The following is a 6000-nucleotide window of genomic DNA, read 5'->3' as shown; positions in this document are numbered from 1 at the left end:
GCTGGTTTAGGAACAGTGTTCACTATTTTTTAACCAGGTGATCAGGAACACTTTAAAATCATTCACAAATTCTTTTCATGGATGTCTCAGACATGCATTGACTATTTCCCATGTAATTGTACTCACATTTTTAAAAGCATATAGGAACTGATAATGAGAGAACAACAATCCCATCTTCCAACATATACAACTGCTAAGGTTATGTGCTTGTTGATGGACTGGTGGGCAGAATTGCTGATCACATTAAATTGTTCTCTGTCCTTTCCCCCTTCCTCCTCCTACATCTGCCCCACCCCCCTTTCCATCTCTGTCTACGCCAAATACTTGTAGGTAAATTCATATATGTTCAATGCATTCATGACATGGTACCATTTTAGATCCGAGATCGTGGTGGGTAGAAGCATATTTCCCAGGTAGAATGACTCCATTCTAGAAAAATGCAGGTGGACAAGATTTGTGTATGTATTAGGCAGAAAGGAAACTCAGTAACTTTATATTTCTCCCTCTGGGAAAATCCCAAGGCAGAATCTAGAACAGAATATAAGGAAAACAGATGTTTAGGCCTAAGAGAGAACAAAAGGAAAGTCAAGGAAAAAAGAAAGAAAGAAAAAAGAATAGGCACTAAGAAAACTGTGCTAGCCCAATACATGTTGGACAAAGGACAGGTTCAACTTTTAAAAAAGCAGACTCAAATGTTAACAACCCGCCTGAGTCTGCTGAAAAGAGAGGAGAACCACAGGGAGAAATGCATCTAAAGGTCACATCTTTCTACTCAATAAACTGCACATTGTGGAAATGAATATTTCTGCCGCTATTTTTGTGCCAGTGACACAAGGCCTGGCAAAATTCAAAAACTGAGAAAAAGCAAGGTTTCAAGGATGACAAGGCTGAAATTATGTATTTATTCACCGATAGTCTTTAAGCGTCAATAGCAGCTTCAGTTCTGGATTCTGCTGAGGGGTCTCTCCAGGTGAAGCAAATGGAGAGATGGTGGGAAAACCAGGAAACAGGTTTCAGAGGCCTAAAGACTTCTGGAATGAAAGACAGCAGTATCAGCTGCTCTGGCTCAAGCCATTTCCAGTCTCTGTATCTCTTTTGGGGGCAATAGAGCAAGAGAGCGGGCCTCTGTAGAATGCAAAGCCCAGAGCGTTTCCTGCTTTCCGTGTTTCAAAGGTGATAGAGGTCATTGCCGCGCTTTTAAATTCTTTTTATCATGGGAAACTTCGGATTATTCTAAAGTCATCAGAACAGTACAATGAACCCCCATGTACTCATGGCCCATCTTCAACAACCTTCAAATTAAGGTCAATTCCATTTCATCCACACCCCACTCCCTTCTCCCATTGCAGCAAAGACCAGGCATCCTATCATTTCATCCATAACTGTTTCAATGACTATCTCTAAGAGATAAGTTCTCCCTTCCCAAAAAACTTCAATACCATTTCAATCATGAAAGCATTTACAAAAATGTCTTATGTATTCAGTCAGTGTTCGAATTTCCTATTTTCTCATAGATGTCGTGGAGTTGTGTTGGGTTTTTTCTTTCAACTTATTTGATATGGTCTATACCTTCCAACTGGTTGCCCTCTCTCATCTCCTCAAACCTTGCTCTCACTAGGGTTTAAATAACCCCAACAAAATGGTATGGAAACTCAATCTTGCACAGCAATCTTTGGCCAGAGCAGAGAAGCAGCACCCTCTTTCAGAATGGGCAAATACTCCTAGTTTTCTCCAGGATTGCTCTTTACCGTCTAACGCTCTGGTGTTTCTCTGACATAGAAGCTGAATTTCAGCTGTCATTTATTCTCATGATTGCATGGTTTTTCTCATAGCAGAATAATACCAGGAAAGTTACAAAATCTTTATTTACATCTCTGGCTAACCCAGAGTTTGCCATTCCAGCCCTACAGCCTTTGAGAGTTTTGAAACTAAATTTCTTTGGGTTGTCTGGCTTTCACAGACTTGGAACCACCTGCATCGCCTCTGTGCTTGGAAAGTCATGTTGTGTTCTATTTCCAGTCCTAAATAGTAGCCTGGGATGGAGTGGGCACTTAAGCCAATTGCTTAGCCAGCAATTTCAGAGAGGAAAGTGTCCATTCTCCATTTAGTCCCAGCATTTGCATTCAACAGTTTATTTATTTATTTTTTTGCTAGTGGCTGGTGTAACAGTAAGGCTAGGATAAGCTATTCTGCAGTAACAAACACCCCCAAAGAGTCAATAGCTTAAAACCACAAAGATCTCTTTCTGACTCATACTAGAAGAATATCTCAAATGCTGCTGGTTGTCATGTCAAAGGGAAGAGAACTCTGGAGGGCCACACCCTGGCAATTAAATACTCAAGCCTGTAGTGGCTTGCATCCATTCTACTCATAACTCATTGGCTAGAACTAGGCACAAGGATCAACCCATCCACAAGGGGGCCAGAGAGGTGGAAAGCTGGAAATAATTCAGCACTAATGACCACCATGGTTGGTTTCCAATAATAAAGTCTAACTCATGTAGCAGCACTGTCCTCAGTTCTTTTCTTGGTCACAGTTGTTGCCCCAAATGCAGAATAAACCATCATGTGGCTATCTTGTTTCTGTATTATGCCCAATGGGTTCCTTCAAATAGTTTTGTATTTTACAGATAGATCTGTCTTAGCCTGATTCATGTTATAATTCCTTTTTATGTGAACCAATCATTTGTTTTTTAAAACAGTTCTCATTTAAATGGAATGTAGAACAAATCAAATACTTATTTTAGCACAGTAGTATGCTTCTGATGGGTGAATTTCCCTCACTTTTTTCTTCTGTAAAGCAGGGACAAAACTCCTATCAATAATCAATTTCTAATATTGAGACTCCCAAATTAGTGTTATCTGAAGATTTTAAATGAAAAATATTGCAAGATGCATTCTCCTCTATGCCTATCTATGCTTTTAGCAACAGTGTTTTCCTCTCTATGTAATCAGACTGATAATCTCATTTTCTTTAACAATTGCATTCATTCAAAGCCATGATAAATTTCTGGGTGCTCTTTCCCCAAATAATTCTGATCTCTAATTGGTTCAAACCAAACAATATTCCCCCAAGGTGCCATCTTTGCACAATTCCAATTGCAATGGTATGGCTTGGTTCCCCCAATATCCACTCAAATACTCTGAAAGGATGTCTTCCTGTATGCTAAAAGTTGAAAAGCTAAAAGTGACATTTTTCAAACTCTCTTGCAACTTTGGTTCTGCACATGAATTAGGTTGCACTAATCGGGCATGCTTGCGCAAAACTTGAATCTGGAAATGAGCTATGTGGGAAGAGAGGAAGAGTACGAGGCGTGAGTTTGCTTCTATGGATAACAGAGGTTGTGTTTTTGGAGTAGGGAGTTGTTTCTACAGCTTCCTTATTTATAGAGATAGCATTCTGGTCTGGCAGAGGTGGCACAGTTCTGGATCTGGTAGCTGAAGTGGTGGCTTCGCTATTTATTTATTTAAGTATGTATGTATTTATTTTTGAGGTACCAGGACTTTGTATGTGGGAAACTGATGCTCAACCACTGAGCCATATTGGTTCCCCTGAGCTGGCTTTTTCATTTGTTTGCTTGCTGTTTTTTGTTTTCAGGTGGCACCGGGAACCAAATGCAGGACCTCCCATGTGGGAAGCAGGTGCTCAACTGCTTGAGCCACTCCCAGTCTTCCCAATTTAATGGCAGTGCCTCGTCTGTCTGGGTAAGAGGCAGCTTCCCTGGCAGTCTAGTTTAGTCATGAGGCTTTGGAGGTGTTCAGGAAAGTCATGCCAAACTCTGTTTCTTTATCTTTATCAGTGACCGTAGAAGCCATTTAATACCCTCTAATAAATCCCTTTCTGTGTAAACTAAATAGAGGAGAGTCTACTCTCTACAACTGAAACTGAGCAGTTGAGATGGTCATTGTTTTACCGCTGGCGGGACTTTCTCTTCCAGCCCTGAACCTTTGAACTTTCCATTCCTTAAGAGATAAACATTTATCTTTCTATTTTTTAATAGTTGAATATAAAACACATTTCAAAACTTCTCTTCACAATGAAGTTACTCACCATCCTAAATCCCAACCAGCCAGAACGCAAATGATTCTTGAAATTCTCACTAAATGGTTCTGTATCTATAGATTTTTTGGTTTTTCGATGACTCTCAATCTCTACATTTCATAATTGCTCTCCTTTCTATAGTCCCTGACACTGCCACTCCACACTGCTTAGTACTCATCTTGCTAATGGATGACTGTGTGTCCTGAACTCAGAGAAATAAATTGTGAGCTAAGAATTCTTAAACTCAACAAGAGGAGATGAAGACCACCTAAGCCAAGGTGAGAAAGGGAGGGACCCAGTTCTAAATACCCTTTTCTCTCTAGAGGAAGTTAGGTATTTCTGTAGCTGGGACTCCAGCTCTGATGGCAACTCAAGATGCACCCATACAGGAAAAAACCTATTTTTGTTCATTGGAATCAACACGTTGGTATAGTCATCAGTAAACAATCATTTCCCATTTGGGGCTGATTCATCCTTAGGAGAAATATGCTGCCAAGACCCAGGCATGTGGCGGGCAATCCATTACTATTAACAAGCATCCAAGAGGATACTAGAAGAGATTGGGTGAGGAACATTATTTCATTTCTAGAACCAAGTGTGCTCTATCAATTTTTTTCCTATTTGAAAAATAAGAGAGTATATAATTAGATGTTATCCTTAAATTCTACTAAACATAGATTTATAGAAGTTCAGAGCTAGGACTTTGCAAGGTAAAATTAATTTACAATACTGATGATTCTGTGTGTTTTTTAAAAAATATACCTGTTTGAATCTATGTTGGGAGAAATAACATGTTGGTTTTCAGATAATTTTCTTTTGAAAAACTGCAACCTTTTAAAATGTCTAGTTCATTTTAAACAGCTTAGTTTGAGGCCATGTGGTAAGATAGCAATGAGTTTTGGAAACAAACCTGAGTAATCCCTTCCTACCTCTACCCTGACTGAAACTATTTTTAAATTAATTAATTTATTTTTAATGTTACATTAAAAAATATGAGGTCCCCATATACCCCCCACCCCCTCACCCCTCTCCTCCCATAACCACAACCTCCTCCATCATCATGGGACATTCATTGCACTTGGTGAATACATCTCTGAGCATTGCTGCACCACATGGTCAATGGTCCACATTACATTGACTGAAACTTAATAGTGGTTTCACTATGGGTTATTTTACTTCTCCAAATCTCAATTTCCTCATTTTAAAAATGCAAATGTAATTTTAAAAATATACCTTGAAGAATAACTGTGATGATGAAATAATATATGTCTATTTAGCAAAAGTCAACTCTTGTCATCATCATCTGTATCAATCTCAAGATACCATCAATAGCCCAGAGGCAAGCCACTCCTGCCTTAATTTTTTTACAAAATTTCCAAAATTAAAAATACCTTAAATGAGTAGACCCACAACTTCTCTAATAAAGAAAAAAATAAAAATAAAGTAAAAAAATAATCTTAAGTCCCTAAAATGCCCCTGGGCTCAGTGCCAGATCAGTCAACACAATTGTGTTACACATATTTTGTTGTTGTTGTTCCTGAGAAGGGAATAAGGCCCCTTTGGGAAACCAGTTAAGAACTCAGATTCTAGTGTCAGACAAGGGGGCAGAATGATCCAGTTTACCATTGTTCATCATTATTTTGCATATGAGTTACTCTAGGTAAATTTAACTTCCGGGGTTACTTAACCTCTCTGGGCCTCCATTTCCCATTTGCAGCATAGCAATGCTGTCCTTTAGTTGTCATGCTATCTCGGGGGGAAATAGCAAGGAATCCAGTCATGTTAGGTTCCCTTCCTCTCCATGAGCTTGCCATCTGAGAAGCCAAAGAAAACTCGTTCTGGTTATCTATTGCTGAGTCACAAATAGACCTCCAAAACTTAGTCATTTGAAAGAACAATTTATTATTTCCCATGATTCCGTGGGTTGACCGAGGGGTCCTTCGGGTTGGCCTGGTGTCA

The sequence above is a fragment of the Dasypus novemcinctus genome, chromosome 21, assembly GCF_030445035.2.
Source record: "Dasypus novemcinctus isolate mDasNov1 chromosome 21, mDasNov1.1.hap2, whole genome shotgun sequence".
In the NCBI taxonomy this organism is placed as follows: Eukaryota; Metazoa; Chordata; class Mammalia; order Cingulata; family Dasypodidae; genus Dasypus; species Dasypus novemcinctus.
Note: the sequence above shows the minus strand (reverse complement) of the source record.